At 43.4% G+C, this 18,665-nt stretch overlaps 1 long non-coding RNA gene across 3 annotated transcripts; it reads left to right on the top strand.

Annotated features, from left to right (window-relative positions):
• Positions 1–667: 667 nt before the first annotated feature.
• On the top strand, positions 668–16,817 carry LOC106026647 (uncharacterized). 3 transcript variants are annotated; one of them, XR_010048751.1, is made up of 6 exons: positions 668–820; positions 996–1,031; positions 3,870–4,034; positions 4,528–4,814; positions 5,426–5,474; positions 15,012–16,817. It is a non-coding gene; the product is annotated as an uncharacterized LOC106026647 (long non-coding RNA). The 3 variants fall into 3 exon arrangements; XR_010048752.1 differs by having other exon boundaries at positions 5,335–5,474; XR_002790107.2 differs by lacking the exon at positions 5,426–5,474.
• Positions 16,818–18,665: the final 1,848 nt, after the last annotated feature.

Raw genomic sequence — 18,665 nt, 5'->3', positions numbered from 1 at the left:
TGATGACCTCAGGAATAAGTGTGAATTTTGAAGACGATGTCACCATCCTGGGCATTTCCATCATTTCCCCACATTTCCCCTGCCCCTTCACTCTTGTTTTTATTTTTTGAAACAGCGTCTTGCTATGTAGCTCAGGCTGGCCTTGAATTCACTGTGAGATCCTCTGCCTCAGCCCTTAGTTATTCTTATCACTTTGTTTCTCAAAACACTGAGGAGGTGTATTTGGAGCAAATCTCAGGTGCACAATTGAACAGTTCCAGTTTTGGCACTCAGCTATCTAGTAGTCAGAGAGATTTCTTGGACAGAGTACCCATCTGCTGCAAAATTGCTGGTCCCCAGGCCCTTTGCGAGCTCTACCTTCTCTGCCCACATTCTCGGGTTTAGTTTCTGCATGTGCCCGTCTCAGAATCTCCATCCTGCTTCAGTGAGCTCTACGGGTGGGACTCACTCTTCCTGGTTGCATCTCTCCTTCTCTGCGCTGCCCCTTCGATCTCCCACAGGAGACCCCGCAGATCTGGTTGACAGCGCTACACAAATTTCCACAACTTTGTGGCTGGAGGGTGAGAGCATGAAACCCACAGAGGCATTCAGGCCCAGCCCAGACTGGGGAGGTTATGGGCAGAGCCTGGTCTTGTGCAAGAGCTGTGCCCCTTCCTGTTTAGCAGCTGATGTTGCCTTCTGGTGACAAGGACTGGCACCCAGGCTGCCTGTTCCCTGGTGCCCCCTGTGCTGGACTGCTGTAGAGACCTGGCTGAGGCAGCACCATGCCCTCTGGCCTTGTTCTGCTGCTTGGACTGAGTGAGCACTGCAAGGAAGTGAGGTGGGTGGTGGGAAGATCAAGAACTCAGATGCCTAATCCACCACCCAGGCTTCTCACAGGGATATTCCTCTGTGAGCTCCTGGCTGGAGTTAGATGAGACTTTGGCTCTCTGAGCCCAGGGTTGGGGGTCACTGGGTCCCAGGCAGAAGCCTCTCACCAGGTCTCTCTGTTTCAGTGTCTGCCCTGGAGCAGAGGATCTGGGCCCACAGTGGTGAGTTTCCCTTCCTTCAGTGTTGGGATCTGTGAGTGAAGTGGGCTGAGGGTGGGAGGAACCTGAGGGTCTTGGGCTGAGGCAGGAAGGAGTCTACCTGTGCTGCCACTCACAATCTTCCCTGTTCATCTGCGTTGAGGATTGGTTCAGGGCCAGGTCACCAAGAACATTAACAATGTAAACAGGAAGCACCACTGAGGTAGACACTGCAATGCAGACACAGGAATGGGGACAGATTCACAGGCTCTAAGTCTCCCTGAGGGTGTGGACTAGCAGTTTTTTGATGTATCCTCTGTCTTTTTTTCCAATTCTGTCACCTGGCAAGGTTCTTGCTCTCTGAGTGGTCAGTTCAGGAGGGCCTGTCCAAGAGACTGAGTTGAAGTAAAATGCAGACCTCAGCCTCTGCTAATTCTCTGGCCTTGTGGAAGGTAGTTTTTTTTTTTTTTAATCGGTACTGGGGATCGAACTCACGACTGCCTGCTTGCAAGGCAGGCGCTTATGCCGCTGAGCTAAACCTCCAGCCCTGGTAGTTTTTTTTTTGTCACTGATTTTTCTCCCTTATGAGAGTCAAATAAAATTCATGTTCATGAAACTATTCATTGTATTTCCACATTCTTAGGGACTATGCTCAGGTCATGGTGTATACGGTATTGATACTTTGAACACAGCTCCCTAACAGTCAGATTCATTTCTGGTTAATACAGATATCTGAGCCCTGGTTGAGGGCCTGGACTCCTGCTGGGACAGGGAATTGGGCACCGTAATGCCCTTACCCTATACATAAAGGAAAGCAGCAGGAACACATTGGATCACATACACTTGTGCTGGTTTAGGAGGAGGTGGATGCTGAGGAGAAGTGCGAAGGCAGAAAGGATGCATGTGGTGTTGGGGACAGTTGCAAGTGTAAGCACTGTGGCAGTGGGAAATGCCCCCTCCTGTTGCCACACAGCAATGTCCTGAGGGCAGGGAGGCTGGAAGTTGAAGTGTTGACTTGGCCTTGGCCATGGCAGTGATGGGGATGTGTGAGGATCAGGTCTGGAGTGCAGTCAGGGCCTCATATGGACCAGACATGGTGCTCATAAGTCTGTGAGTGACAGCAGAGCCATTCTAGGCTGTGGGGAGAGGACAGAGGTGACTGACTTATTTAACAGGATTCCCGGTTTTAGGGAGAACATGGGGGGGGGAAGGAGTTGGAGTTTACATGGAAGAAGGATACAATAGAAGACCTAGCACAATGGTGCAAGGAGACATAATGCCTAGTTGGCCCAGGACTAACCAGCAGGGGCCACAAAGGTGACAAACGCATCCCCAAGGATCCCTTCCCAGGCTAGATGGGAGAGGGGAGAAGCCAATCAGTGGAGTGCCAAGGAATGACAGTGGTCCTTCCAGTGCCAGATAGAGTAAGGGGGCTGAGGTCTTTGTGAATATGCCAGGGGCTTAAGTGTAGACATCACCAGTTCAAATTTCACAAGTTTTGCAGACGACTAGTTCATGGTTAGATTAGCTAGTCTGGAGTTCTGGTGAGGGGCATGTGTGTGAATGCAAAGAAAAATAGGTCAATATATATAGATCCACCCGCACACATATTCAGGAAGAGAGGTAGGTGACAGCTGTGTGAACTGCGTGGCAGCTGTATTTTGTTGTTTGTCTTTCGTGGAAGATCACCCTAAATAGGTACTAGTTTTTGGTTTGGTATCACAAAGCCAAAAATGAAACTGAATGCTGAACAGTGATAGCCCAGGATTATTCAGGGGCTGAAGAACAGAGAAGCAGGAGCTCAGCTCCAATTCATCCCTCAGCCTCAGGGACTGGGAGTCCAGATGTAGAGTGGGATCCTGGAGGCTGATCATGGGAGGGTTACTCACATCTTTCCAGGGGATAGAGGCAGGTGCCACCTCTTTCCCTCCTTTTATGGACTGGTGTTTCCTGGCATGGGAGCAGGAGGTGCCTTAACACTTGCAAAGGGGAGGAGAGACTAGGAAAGTCTTAGATGAATCAACGCGGTATACAATTCTGAATGCAAGCTGTCTCAAGTGATCAGCATGTCTGCACATAGAGCGCAGGAGAATTCTCAGTGTTCTAGTGAGCAAAGGAGACAGATTCATACAGTCAGGGATGTGAGGTATTTGAAAAAATCTCATCTCTATCCCCTTCATGTATCTCTGAGGACCTATGGGAGAATCATAGTTTTCAGTACTGTAGTCTTTCAGTCCTTGGAAAGTGATCCCAGTACCCCTTATCTCCCACCTCAGACATCAGAATTGTCCACAGCTCAGATTGGGCACAGTAATGACACATTGCTCCTCCACTAGAGGTTAGAGATTTTCTTAAATCAACCAATAGAAAGTGGAAACAGGGTGTCTCAGCTTTCCTTTGGTAATGGGTAGATAGACAGATGACAGATAGTGGTGCATAGATGACAGATAGCTGCTGGGGTGACCCCTGAGTGTATTAGCAGAAGACAGAACCGGGTTGAGGGACAGAGCCCAGGGATACTCTGGAGAGCAGTGATTGGGGATGATAGGAAGCAGAGACAGCTTGTGCAGGGACCCACAGACAGTGTGTGTTCCTAGAAGGCAAAGGAAGGGGTCACAAAACAGGTGGGATGGTGTCACATGGTGACACCTGAAGTATCTTAAATGACCTCACCTTGCAGATGAGGGAAATGGACCCACAGAGTCTCATATCAGATTGGGGGGGGTGGACTGGATTCACACTCAGGGCCACAGCTCTTATTATGGTCTCTTCCCAGCACCTCTGGGCCATTCCAGAACCTCTGGCTGAGGCACATACTCTCTGACACTACATGAATTGGTTTGTTTTTCTCTTTCTCCCCAGGGTTACACTCCCAGCCCTCTATCTGGGCAGTGCCAGGAGCTGTGATGCCCAATGGTAGTTCTGTGACCATCTTCTGAAGGGTCCCTCCAGGGGTGACAAGGTTGTATCTCTTTCGTGGGGAACCCAGTGACATGTGGCATGATGTCAACTCTGAAGGAGCCCAAGGTATTGTTGAGTTTCCCCTTCAAGATGTGGTATACACAAATGCAGGGATGTACCACTGCATCTACTGGAAGGGAGGAGTCTGGGCAGGATTCAGTGAGTCACTGGAGCTGACTGTGACAGGTAAGGGATGGCCCAGGACACTGTACCCTTGTATTAGTGTCCATCTCACTGGATGATCTTCTGGATCATATAGCCCACCCTGTTCCTTTGCCCCCAGTCTGTGAGAGTCTGGGCTCCTTCTGTGCCAACTCTGTTCCAGGATCCTTAGATAGATGGCTAGGAGCCCCAACAACATACCTCATGAGGACAGACACCAGGCTTTCCTGTACATATCCAGCCACTGCCTGGGTCATGGGAAATAACACAAGTGTGCTTTGCCTTTGTGGTGCCTGTAAATTTTCTAGAGGTGAATTTCTTCCCAGTTTCATCCTTGCCTCATTCAGACAAGGAGTATAGTGGGGTTATTTTAACAACACTCTCTGTTCCTCTCCAGGCATTTACAAGGACAAACCCTCCCTGACTGCTCACCCAGGGCTCCAGGTGGTGGCAGGAGGGAACATGAAGCTCCTGTGTGAGACACCTCACTTTTATGATGACTTCATTCTCTGCAGAGACAGAGGTGCTTCCTTTCTCCAGGACTGTTCACACCAGGCCCATGGCTCATTCCTCATCTCCTCGGTGAGCCTGGCTGAAGGTGGGACCTACAGGTGCTTATGTCTCAGAGAGTATATGGCTCCCTCTGGTCCCTGCCCAGCGACCCTCTTGACCTTTCCTTCACAGGTGAGTAAAGTCTACAACTGACGCCTTTGTCCCTGTCCTCTGTATGACTGAAGAGGAGTTTCAGCTCAGGGGTGAGAACTACTTCCTGTGTTGTAGCATTGTACATGGGACACATATACAGTCACTTTAAACTGCAGAGGTTGGAGTTGGAGTCTTCACTTAGGATACCTGGGTCCTCACCTAGGTGGGACAAAGCAGTGATGTTGGCCTGTGTGAATGAGCCTGACTCATTGAGTCCAGGGTGGGTTGGACAGAAAATGACTGAACAGTGACTAGGACAGATCCTATGGTTATTCTTATAGTCCCATGGAAACCCTGTGACAACGTGCTGTTACTGAATTTCTGAGTAGGAGTTCTGTTATGGCTTGTTCTAGATGTCCCTGCAAAGCCTCATGCAGTAGTAGATGGGTCTTTCTCAGAGGTGGCTGGATCTAGAGTGTGTGATGCTGAGATTAAAGGTGTGTGATTAGTAAAGCAGTCCACTGAGTGGCTTGGTATTGTCCTAATCCTGGTAGTCTAGATAGAATATAAAGGGTGAAGAAAGAAGCTGCCAAGGCCCTTTTGTTTGCTTGCCATGAACTCTTTCTCTTCTATGATGCCCCCCTGCAAAGCCACCCTGCTTTGGAACCAGCCAACTGTGGATTGAAACCTCTGCAAATGGTAAGCTAAATAAACCTTTGTTCCTTTAACTTTGAGTGTTGAGTATTTTGTCCCAGCAATGAGAAAGAAATTAAGACAGAATTTGTTACCAGAGAAGTGGAGTTGTTGCTGTGACCACACATGACTATGGTTTAGGAGCCTTTGGAAATGAACTGTGGGAAGAATTAGGAAAGGTTTGGAGATGATGGCCGAGAAAGCAGAGTTGTAATGCTTGAGGCTGTATTTGATGGGAGATTCTGGTCAGAGCTCAGAAGATCAGAATGCTAAGAGAAATTCTGCCAGTAAAGACCAGGTTCAGGAGGTCTTTGCTGGGAAGAGGGATGGCATTGATTGCTGCACTCAGGCAATCTGTGTTATGGCTTGGCAGAGAGAGAGTGTCTGCATCTTGTTGTATCCAGAGACTTTGCCAGAGACTGAGATTGAGGGTGATGGACTAATTCATCTTGCAGGAGAAATTTTGAGGCAGTCTAATGTTGAAGCAGTGGTATTCCTACTATTGGGAGCTTTGTGGGCAGATTGCTGTGGAAAGTTGAGAACAAAGAGCTCAGTAGATTGATTCAAAATGTGGATTTACCAGAAAAGAAGCTCCAGTAAAGTTGGGACCTGAAAAGATGGAATAGAAGAGAAATTGGTTGCTGAAAAGACTAGAAAGAAAAGACCAAGTATTTCAGAAGACAACTCAAAAGATAGCCCAAGGATATCACAAGAACCAGCAGGACTCTGGCCTTGGAATTGCAAAGGTGAAAGATTGTGCATTGAGAACTCCTGAGCACTGTGTTTCAGCATGGTGGCAGCCTAGTGAAGTTGTTACTTGGGATTTGGTTCACAAGCTAAGAGAGAAGGAAGCCTGGCTACTGCTCTAGCTGGCAGCAGATGTTGGCATCATTTACATGATGCTGGTTTTAGGTGCATGCAGAATGCAAGAACTGTGGGATCAGGAAAGCTTCCACCCAGAGTTCAGAAGAAGGCGTGAAGGCAGTGTGTGGAGCTGTGAGTGTGAAGTTGAAGGTATGGTGAAATTTGGAGAATCCAGGAATATGAATTGTCTGAGGAACACTGAAAGGAGGGAGCAGGACCAGCCCAAGAGAGAAGCTTTGGGAGCTACAACCACTAGCACTGTCATAGGGATGGAACAACCAAGCCTTTTGGAGTTCACATCTGGTCACAGATTACTTTGGATGCTGGACAAGCAAATACAGGGTTAAATGTTGGTCCATTTGGATTTTGGTCTTGCTTTGTTTCCATTCCTTTCTTTTCTTTTTTTCTTTTTTTGGTCTTTTTCCTTTTTATCGGTACCAGGGATCGAACTCACGACTGCCTGCTTGCAAGGCAGGCACTTATGCCACTGAGCTAAATTCCCAGCCCCCATTTCCATTCCTTTCTATCTCTCTCTCTTTGCCCATTTTGGAATGGAAATATTTAACTTTCTCTTCACTTATACAGGGCCTCACAGATAAGAGTTCACCTCAATTCTCAGAGGAGACTTTGGATTTGGACTTTGTAGCAGTGATGAAATTGTTATGACTTTGGTGACTCTTGGAGATGGACTAAATGCCTTTTGTGTGAAGGAATATACTTGAGTCTTCAGAGGTCCAGGGCCAGAATGTTATGGTTTGTGTCTAGATGTCCCTCAAAACCTCTTTTGGTCATAGGGGAAGCTTTCTCAGAGGTGGCTGAATCTAGAGTGTGTGATGCTTGGATTAAAGGCGTGCAATTACTAAATCAGTCCACTGATTGCTTTGGCACCACCCTAATCCTGGTAGTCTGGATAAAATATATAAGGGGGAAAAAGAAGCTGCTAAGGTCCCTTGCTTGATTGCTCTTGCCTGCCTGCTTGTGTTGATTAGTCCCTTAGGATGCCCCTCTGTCAAGCCACTCTGCCTTGGAGCCACCTGACTATGGACTGAGCCTCTACAAACTGTGAGCTAAATAAGCCTGTTCTCCTTTAACTTTGGGTGTCAGGTATTTTGTCCCAGCAATGAGAAAGCAACTAAGAGAGTTTTGTACTCTATGAGAGGTGTTCTACTGTTCTGATTGATGGATGTTTAAGGATGAACAATATTCTTTTATGTTGACAAGTAATAAGAACTACACAGGCAAAACAGCACAATAGATGTTTATGTGCATAAGTGAGGGTTTAGATGTCAGAGGAAGGAATAAGTGTTGATAATGACAGGAAGATGACTTATTGTGTCTCACTAAAAATGGTGAATACAGTCATAAGTCTTATGAGAAGGTTGAAAATGGTAAAGATTAACTGTGAAAGCTTCCCAGCATCTACTCTGGATTCTTGACTATGCACATAAAGTACAGTTCTGTTAGACTACTAAACAGCATATGTAACTGTGCAAAGTAACAGTAGCATGTGTGTTCTACTGTATATAGCATATACAATATCCTTTTGGGCCTAAGTGCCTCATGTCATACCCTGTATTTCATATTTGAGGAACATATGCTTTCTATTTGTATTATGAGACCCATGTTTTCTTGTGCTGTTTCATTTTTAGAGACAATTTTCAGAAGGCACTTGCAGTTTTTTGAGTTTTCTTAATAAATTAAGTTGAAAAATAATTTAAAAATTAATGTGTATTAATTATAGGCTGTGCATGTTTCTTTCTGTTGCCTAACTTCTCTCACTAAAATGACAAGTAATATATTGAACAGAAGCAGTGAGCAAGGATACCGCGTATCTTGTCCCTGATGTTGGAGGAAATGCTTTTTCCAATCAGTAAGATGTTAGCTGATGTTAGTGTCTGTTGAGTGTTGCTTCTATTATGCTGTGGGAGCACCCTTCTACAACCAGTTTATTTGGTGTTTTTATTATGAAATGGAGTTGAACACTGACAGAGATTTTTCTTTGTTTTTTGAGGCAGGGTCCCACTGTGTAGTTCAGAATGGTATTGAACTTACTATGTAGTCCAGGCTGGTCCTGACCTCATGGTGGTTCTCCTGCTTCAGGTCCCCCATGCTGGCGTGCCACCACACCTGGCCAGAGAAGATCACATAATTTTTATCCTTAAGTTTATTTATGTGTGGCACTGCATCTGTTGACTTAAGTGTGTTGAAATTTCTTTACATTTTTAGAATCAATCATGGCGTGTGATCTTTCTATGTGCTATTGAAGTCAGCTTGTACATATTTTACTGAGGGTTTTTATGTCTGTTTATTAAGGAGTTTTGTAGTTTTCTTTTTTTGTTGTGTCCTTACCTTTTTGGAATTAGAGAGATGATACTGACTTCATAGAATGAATTTGAACATATTCCTTTCGTTTGTATTTTATGAGATAGCTCAGAAACACTAGCATTAGTTCCTTAAAGTTTTGGTGAAACTCAGTGTAGCCCTGAGCTTTTCTTTGTTGGGAGACTTTATATTACTACTTCTGTCCCATTGATCTGTTTATACTTTTGATATCTCCTTAGTTCATGTTGTACATCTTTTGTTTTTTTTATCGGTACCGGGGATCAAACTTACAATCACGTGCTTGCAACGCAGGTGCTTATGCTGCTGAGCTTAATCTCCAGCCCCTCCTGTTGTATACTTAAAGCATATAGGAAATTATCTGTTTTTTTTCTAGATTTTCTCACTTATTGGAGTATGTTTTCAAAATGGCCACTGATGACTCTGGATTTCAAGTAACTTTTATAGCATTGCTTCTCACCTCTAATTTTATCAAACTGGGTATTCTCTTACTTTTGGCTAATTTGGTTGGGTTCTTGTTAATCATTTCAAATAATCAACTTGTTTCATAGATCCACAGAGATGGTTCTTTTTTTTTTTTTTTTTTTTTTTTTAATTTTTATTTAAGGAGAAAAGAAAAGAAAAAAAAACAGTGAAGGGTACAAGTTATACAGATTTACAGAAGAAAAAAAATGCGCAGTAGGAAATCACTAGTTAATAGATTACATATTGCCATCTTAGAAATAATTGTTCAAGTCACAGAATTAAAGTTTGTAGAGTGGACATTCCAGCAATGATACTGCAAACAGTTCTGTTCAATGATCCATTAGAACTCTGTGATATCATTTTCTGTCTTATACATTTAAATATACATGCAGTTATATAGTTTAGAGCATTTTCTTTTCCTCTCTTTTGTACAGTGACTATTACACATTTTGGGTTTCATTGCTCCCACTGTTCTTATTGCTTTTTTGGAAGAGAGTAAAACCAAATGTGACATGACAGAACAGAATCGGTCAAGTCAAAAGGGTGGATATAATAGATAATATAAAAACATAATACAAGGTGATCAACAATGGTTACCCTAATGCCTCCCGCTATTTCTAATAGAATTGCCTATATCGTTAGTTGTAATACTATTGAACAAAACCGTAAAGGATAAAACCGACAAAACCAAAACATTGGAGATATTGTAGGTCTTCAAAAGTAGATAGAAGTCAACGAGAATGGGCGTTATAATGAATCTCATTATCTTCTCAGCTGATGCCTAAACTTTCGAACCTGATACTATTCAGCAAAACAGAATAGAGGAACCTCAGTCAAAAACAAGATGGTGAGAGTAATACAGGGCTTCAAATCGAGAAAATAGAAAGTCAAAGTGGGTTACTATATTATATCCTGCTATATTTTTCCCTTTAATTAAATGGATAACAATAAAAAAGTATATAATGGAGTGGAGATTGAGAAAAAGAAAAAGAGGGCATAACAGCGAAACAGGGCAGATCAAAACATAACCTTTTAAGCAGAATAGTGTTTCACCACCAGATATTTCCGACTTAAAAATAGTTACCATATTGACTCCCTCCCTGAAGTCCTTGAGTACAACTTCATATACTGTAGCATTAAGTATATCAAAACAATGTAAAACCATTTAAGAGAATGACAGCATTATAGAGTATTTGGAATTGACTAACAGAAAATGAACAATGGTCTCTGTATAATCTCCTTGTCTTTAAAAGGTTTTTGCTTATACTAACGTACATAACAAAATCCAATAAGATACAACCTGGTTAGACCTTTGGAGACAGAAGAACAAAAGCTAGATGAGACTTCAAAACAAGATGGTACTGAATCAGCATTACCTATTAAGATGTCATTTTCTCAAAAATAGCTGTTCCTATCATCCAATCTTCTCTGTCTCATTTCTGTTGAGCTCTTTTTCTGTCAGTAGCTGTCAGTTTGTCTTCTTCATTTTGTTCTCTGCTCCATTCGTTGTGGCCTCCCTGCCACTATTTCTGGGTTCTTTGTATTTTTCTTTTTTTAGAATATCCTGCAATACTTTCTGTAGAGTAGAATTGGTGGTTGCAAATTCCCCCAGTTCCTCTTTATCCTGGAAGCACCTCGTTTTTCCATCAATTTCCAGGGACAGTTGTGCAGGATATCTCAATCTTGGCTGGAGATTATTATCTTTCAAAGCTTGAATTATTTCCCCCCATGCTCTTCGTGATTTGATGGTTTGTGAAGAGAAATCTGCTGTAATTCTGATGGGTGTTCCTTTGTAAGTGATCTGTTTCTTGTCTCTTACAGCTTTTAATATTCTGTTCTTGTATTGAATTTCTGGGATTTTTATTATTATATGCCTGGGTGTTTCTCTGTTAGGGTTGTAGGTAGCTGGGGTCCTGTATGCCTCATACAGCTGAGTATCTTTACCTTTTGCTAAATTAGGAAAATTCTCCTGGATTATTTCTGTGAGTAGCTTTTGTAATTCATTTGTTTGTGTCCCTACTTCTTCTTCTATGTTCTTAATCCTTAAGTGGTGGCTCCTCTTATCATCTTCTTGTCTTTGTATTATTGCTGTTTGTTTCTTTGTTATTTTTAAGAAGTTTTTCATTTCATTCTCCCATATTTCAAGTCTGCCCTCCAGTTCAGATAGTCTGTCCTTAGTTTCTTTCAAGCTGTTATGCCAGTCTTGTATAGACTTATTAATTTCTTGATAGTCCCTTTGAACCTGCTTCACATACTCGATGCTTTCTCTGTTTTCTCCATCAAGCAATTCTCTCCTCTTTTTCTGTTCTTCCATTCCACCATCTGTTTTTTCCTGGGTGGTGTTTAGCATTTCTCTAACTATTCTGCATACTTCTAGCTTCAGATCATTGATAACTTCATTCCTGAATTGGTCTATGAGGCTCTCAATATGGTGCTTAATGTATACTGGTGCGGCGTCCATTATTGCCTGTTTCTCAGGATTGGGGGCCGAGGAGCTTTTTTTGTTGCTTCCCTTCCCCATATTTTTTGTTCCTTATAAAATGCAATCTTACAAAGGAGGCCCGGCTTCCCTGCCTGTCAGCCACAGCCTGATCAAATTGCGCTGGCTAGTTGTTCCCGCCCACCGCTGCGCACCAGGGAGTCGGAGGAGGCAGCCTACGCGGAAGTCAGTCGCTCCTCCGGGCCATCGTCCGGCTCTGGGATCTGGGTTAGGCTAGTCTAGCCTAGAGAGTCCGCCAGCAGCGTCACTCAGGCCAGGCACTTTTCTCCAATCCCGTCCGAGAGGGGAATGGCGCCCAGAGAGATCTCCGCTAGAGTCAAACTGTGGTGGGGGGTCAGATTCTCACTCACCTCGCCACCAGTCAGTTTTCGTGTACACCTCTGTCCGTCCTTTTTTTTTTCGACTCCGTTCTCCCGTTCCCAGAGCTCGGCGCTCCCAGAGCTCGGCGCGTCTCTCCTTGCTGAGCCGCTGTGGAGATAGCCGGCCGCCGCACGGCGGGAAATCCAAACCGGTTTCCGATGGCGCGGAGTCGAGCCTCCACACCGAGATTTTTCTGTTCCTATTTTAGCGCCAGGACTGTATTCCAAGTTGGATTCTCTCAGCCCAGTTCGTTCCTGAGTCAGCAGAGCATATCTCTACTGATTCGTGTCTCCCTAGTCCGCATTATTTCTGGCCTCTGAGCCGAACCTTTCAGAGAGCCTCTGGTAGTTGCTGTTGTCTGTCCGCCATGTTCTCTGGTCTCCCCACAGAGATGGTTCTTTGCAAGTATAAAGAAGATTGGTAAGCCCTCAGCCAACCTTATCAGAAGGAACGAAGAGGCTTATATCAATGCAACTAGAGATAAAAAAGGCAAAATCACAAAAGACATTGCAAAAAATTCAGAGGATTAAAGGAATCTACTTTGAAAACTATTCCGGTTGGAGCAAATTATATTACGTAGAAGAAATGGGTAATTTCATAAGTGTTTCATATGAATTACCAAAACTAAAGAAGACAAAAAAATCCTGTGCAGATCAAGATAGGCATTGATCCAGTCTGTTGATGAGAGATTTTTTACTTCTTTTTGGTATTGGGGATTGAACTCATGATCTCATGCTTGCCAGGCAGGTGCTTATGCCACTGAGCTAAATCCCCAGCCCCTGAGGAGAGTTTTGACTGAGACGTTTTGTTGAGGTTTTTATTTGATTGAACTTTTTACTTCTGATTTTTTCTTGGTTTTGTTTCCAGAATTTTTTTAGTTTTTAAAAAATTGTTTATTTTAACATTAAAAAAACAATGCAAGAGGGGCTGGGGATTTAGCTCAGCGGCATAAGCGCCTGCCTTGCAAGCAGGCAGTCGTGAGTTCGATCCCTGGTACCAATAAAAATGAAAAAGGCCAAAAAAAAAAAAAAAAAAAAAACCAATGCAAGAGACACATGCAAGTAGTGTTTGCAGAATTTTTATCTCTTTCATAACCTGTACTGTCAATTTTATCTCATTCAGTTTTTATCTATATCTTCTTTGAGTTCTATGATAACTTTACAATTATTCCTTTGAATCCCTATTTTGTTATTTTGCCCATTTTATTATTAATTTGATTCAGTTTCTGTATAAATATTGTTTTATCGCAGTCATGTGGCCTCAATTATGTATATTTTTAATGTTTCTTCATATTTATGCAAGTGCTGGAATGAGAATCTCTTCCTTTTAAGAGAAAGTCTTCTTAGGAAGAAGGTTTGCCTTGGGATATTGGTCTATTGTGTAGTGTTGAGTTTAGTTCAAGTGAATTCAATTCTGGAGCATCGCTGTCACTAATGAGTGAATGAGTGTCAGAGCCTAAATGACCTACTCTCCCTGCACATCTCATAGAAGTGTGATCCCTCTGGTAAACAGGGCTTGTGTCCTTTAAAGGTAAGGTATGTGGGTGGATGGCCAGTGCATAGCTCTACAATTTTGCCAGAACACTGTGCTACTAAAGATTATGGGTCAAACTTGGTTGGAAGGTCTTCAGTTATTGTGCCTGTTTTGGGGGCAGTTCACGGATGGTGTTTTTTTTTTTTTTAAATCTCCTTGGTTATTTATCTGCTAAGGCTAGGTTCCTGGGATAATTTAGCACATTGATTTACTTCCTTTGGGTTAAAAAATATCATTTTAAAGGTCTTGAATTGGGGAGCCAATTGTGGTCTTTGTTTTACTCTCTGTTATGGATTAAAAACTGATGGTCAACTTAACACCAGATGAGTTAAATCAACATGGTGCTGAGCATAGATGGTCCAGCTGAGGAAAGTTGCCAACATAAATACAGACATGGAGAAGATGAGTGAGGCATTGTGGGTTTCTCTAAGTGTTTCTGTTTGAGCCGTTGGTTGTCCTGGAGGAGCTCGTCATGACTAGCTTCCTGGTGTGGTTCGACCATTATCATCAGAGGCGCTTGGGACCTTGTTGGTGAGAGTGGCTGTGGTTTACTTTGATGGAGCTCTGGTCTTTACATTGAGTGTCACTTCTTAGCTCCAGAGGGGAAAACATGTGCCATTTAATCTTCAGGAGAAACTTATGCTGGCTTTCTGGCATGTATTGGACTGTGCTTATCACTGGAGGGACTCAGGACCGCTGTCACTGAGGATGGCTGTGGTACATTTCAAAGAAGCCTTGGTCTTGATTTTGAGCATGACTTCTTGGCTCCAGTGTAGAACTCTCAACCTACCAGCACAGCTTCTTCACCCCACTGGTATAGACTCTCTAGCTTCTACCACTGACCTTTGGGTCTTCCTAGTGCAGATCCATAAAACAGACTGGCGTGAGTACTTTCTGTAGGCTCCAGACCTTCAGTTAGACTCATGGGAGGGATTGTCATGGGCTCTTGGCCTTCATCTGGACTCATTCAGGGAATTGCTGTGGGATCTAAGCCCTTGGCTAAATATTCTGTCTTCAGTGTTTTGGACAGATTTCCTGCATTATCTTGTGTTACTCTGGGTGACCATCATAAAACAATACTATAAATTCTGTGTCCTGATTCTAGTTGTTCTCCTCACAACCACTGACTACAGCACTCTCCAGTTGTGCATAGACCAGGCATTTTTTTTTGAGAAAGAGTATCGCTATATAGCCCAGGCTGCCCACAAACTCACAGTGAGTTTCCTACCTCAGCCTTCTGCGTGCTGAGATTGCAGACGTGTGCCGCCATGCTTGGCTAGCTCCAGTGTTCTCGATATGCGGTCCTTTATGTCTCAAATGGGAAAAGTGATGTGCTTTTCATAGTGACAGTGTGGATGTGACAGCTACTCAAACTCAACATCCCATTTGGATTCTGTGTGGTTTACATATGACCCTCACATTCCTGGGGTGAGTTTGTATGCTGGTGGTCCTATGCTCAGTTCTTTTTCTTTCTTCCCCAGATTACAGGGTGGAGAGTGTCATCCAGTTAAGCCTGGTTGCCCTTGTCCTCTTAGTCCTTGTGGCTTTGTTGGTGGATACCTGGAAGAACAGAAGAGGCCTGTAAGATGCAGCCAGCAAGCCCAGCCTGGGAGACCTGCAACTCTTCCTAGTCCACATCAAAGTGCTGAAACAGAATCTTCAAGGACAAGGGATCCATTGATTTTGTGTTCAATGTTTCAGGATGGCACAGAGCCCCGTAATTCTTTTGATATTTTTAGTTTTTTTAATTTTTATCTTTTATTACCCTGTGTTTGCAGTACACAATGCTTACACTTCCTGTGATGAGTTGGTACATGAACACAAGACATCTTAATTCCTATTTCATCCCCTCTCCTTCCCTCTCCCAGCTCTCTATCTCCTCCCACTTGGCAACAGCTGTAGCTCCTCTTTCCTAGTATCTATATTTTATTTTCTCTTTATTTATTAGCACATTCTTTTCAGATTTCATAATAGTTTGGAGGTACAGTTCTCCATACACCACAATGTTTATCTTGTTTTTCGTTTAGCTTGGGTCTGATAATGTTCTCTGAGGCCTGTTTCTCATTCCTGCTTCAGTCTATGACTTTTTCTACAAAACTCTATTCTCATTCTTCTTTCCAATTTTCTATACTTCATCCATTCAGATCTCTCACCCTAGTCTTCTCTTATTGCACCTTCCCCCAGGATGCTGGGACTCCACCCTCTTTCAGCTTCAGGTTTGCAAGAATCCAGCTCCAGCATTAGGCACAGAACTGACACACAGACCCTGTGTCCCTGCATTGATGAGGTATGGGCCTCTCTCTCGAGGAAGAGCAGGACTCACCTAGTGTTGGTTCTGCTGCAGTGGAACCTCCTGGTGTTCAATGGTGTTCAATGTGTGTCATACACACACTTGTCCTCAGTGGTTGTGAAATTAAAGTGTGAACTTTTCCGGGTTTATGCAAACCATGTTAGGAAAATTATACATAATCCATCTCTTATACCATAACCTTACCTGCTTTTTTAAAAGTTGTGCTTGACATTGGTCCTTCCACAATTCATGACTTTTAAATAAGAGGAAATTTCCCTAAGCATCTTTTTCTATTCTTCACATTGTAGAATTGTATTCTTCACATTTCTATTCTTCACATTCTATTCTTCATCAGTAAGAAAGGGAGAGTGACATTAAAAACATCTGTAGTCTTGGAGGATGGGTTCTCCACGCAGCAGAGCCTTCATCCTCTGTCTTCTGGCTCCTCTCTGATGTTCTTCTCGGGTATCTGTTCTCATTTCCACACTTGTCTGAGTGGTTTTTCTCCCTGCACATCTGTTTTTCTCTTCCTGTTTCCCAGTCTTCTGTCCCTCATTCTCTCACTGTGGCCTTTCTTTAATCTACCCAAGCCCTGTGACCCCAGCACAGTGTCTTGGCCAGAGTTGCCATGCATCCTTTCCCACTTGTGCTCCTCCACTGCACTCCAGCTCTGAGACTACCAATGTTCCCCTCCTGAGTGCACAGCTGGTGAGCAAGTGGACCTTGCTGTGCTTGGGACAGGAGTTTCAGAGATTCTCTGGGAGGCTGGTGTGGGATGCATCTCAGCACTTCCCACTATGACCCACTGGACTCCCTGTGTGCTCTTGTGAGAAGATCCCTGTGTGTGCCACTGCAGTGACAAGCAGGTGGTCTCATCACAGATTCAGGGTGCTGTGTAAGTGACTTATGATGTAAGACACCAAATGTGGGGGTTATGGAAGGAAATAATCAGGTGAATCCTAGTAGAGTCTTCTTCAATAAATAATTTAATGTTCAATTTTGCATTTGGTTGTTGTTTTTGGAGTACTGGGCCAAATTTTGAAGATTTTCAAGACTTGAAAAGGAAAGCAGAGAACAAATATAGATAGTTAGCTTCTGTCCTGCAGCCACTTTCTTGTAATGGAAGGAAGGAAAGGTGCAAAAATGTTAATCCAGCATAACATGTGATGCATTAATTACTTGTTCCAAGGATGAGGAGACAAGGGATTGAGGAGATGGGAATTGAGGCCTCGCTGGAGGGTGACTTTGGTGTGATCCACTTGATTTTTTGGGTGCATGAGCTCAAGTCACTTCCAGATGAATGAGGAATGGGACCATGGGATTAGACCGGTGAACAAGGCAACATGGCCTTGGGGGTGGCTTTTCCTTCCCATCAAAGCCATTTGGTGAACACCTCCTTCTCCAGTCACTGTGGGTAAGGGGGCAGTGTTCTCAGCCATGCACAGAAGCACACACACCTATTTCAACACAGGTCTGGGGTGTCTGTGGGTGCTGTGCTCTAGGTACAGCTTGGGCTTGGGGGCACTTTCTGAACCTCCTCTTTCAGCAATAGCCAGCCTTGTATTTCTGGGGACTCAGGGACCAGCTGAGTGCCTCTTTGCTTACAGATGCATGAGTTCAGTTCCCATGTCATTATCCAAATTATAGCAATTGTGTTGGCCTTGTTCTCCCCAGAAATGTTCCAAAAAGTTCTTGCAAACTTAAATTCTGAACAATGGCCAGTTATGTTTATTTTCCTTCCTTCTTGAGTGCCGTAGTCCTGCACTTAACCCACCCCAGGGAACATGTTGTTTAGGATGGTGTGTCTATCATGATTTGCTGAAAAGCCTAGGACAGGAATAATTTCTCTGCAGATAGAAACAGGGGTCTTAAATCCAGAGTATCAGTCATTCTCTGGAGGTGGTTACAGCTGATGCCCTTCCTTCCTGTCAGATTTTATACAATTTAACTGTAAGGTTACATTTTAGAGCTTTTCCGGGTGGTGGGAAATGTGGGTGGTTGCTCATTTCTTGGAACTGAATCTTTACTGTAGAAATGAAAATTTTCCCGAGTAAACAACTCCAGCCAGTCAAATGAATTACAATGGGAAAAATCAGAATCTCCACCAAGTTAAGAAATACAGTGTTGGGTCACACTTCGAATTGGAAAAAAATCTTATGAAATTAATCATATGTGTGTTTTCATAATGACATGAAATATCCAATTGAATCTTTTTCATGAAAGTCTATCACAAATATTTAATGAGAAGTAAGATAAATTTTTAAAATGCAAGGAGGCAACAGGTATTCAAGAGTTTACATACTCCCCGAGGACACAGAATGCTCCTATCACCTTAAGTGAATTAACATTTCCATTCCAAAATCTTGCAATGATGTCGCCATGAAGAGAGATTTGTAGGGCAGCATCCTTGGGCTGCAATAACTCAGGAGAAGCTTTCATCATTAAACACACTGTAGAGGGATGAGTAACATGGAAGGAGCAGTGACCTTCACATCTTGATGAGATCCCAGAGAAGTATATTTGGTGGCACCTGCTTCTGCAAGGGTGTACCTGTCACCTCTCAATATCTAAGCCACTCTTTCAATTCATGTGTTTATAAAAAACAGAAGAGCTATTTTCTTAGCAAATTTGCAGTATGGCAAAAGGGCACTGTCAGTTCTAGGAAATGGGTTCTAAAATATGTCAGAGAAATTTCCTTTACAGAGAACCCATCTGCTACAAAAGTATTAGACTGTAGACACCCTCACTGGCCCCAAATATCCTCCTTGTATTTTCAGATTTGGTTTCTATCTGTAGCCCAGTTAGAGCTATGTCACTCTTCAAATGGATTCTACATGGATAGGTA

The sequence above is a fragment of the Cavia porcellus genome, unplaced genomic scaffold, assembly GCF_034190915.1.
Source record: "Cavia porcellus strain 051 isolate PalLab524CR breed Dunkin Hartley unplaced genomic scaffold, mCavPor4.1 scaffold_7, whole genome shotgun sequence".
Taxonomy (NCBI): domain Eukaryota; kingdom Metazoa; phylum Chordata; class Mammalia; order Rodentia; family Caviidae; genus Cavia; species Cavia porcellus.
The sequence above is the reverse complement of the archived record's forward strand: the minus strand, read 5'-3'. Positions and strand labels throughout refer to the sequence as shown.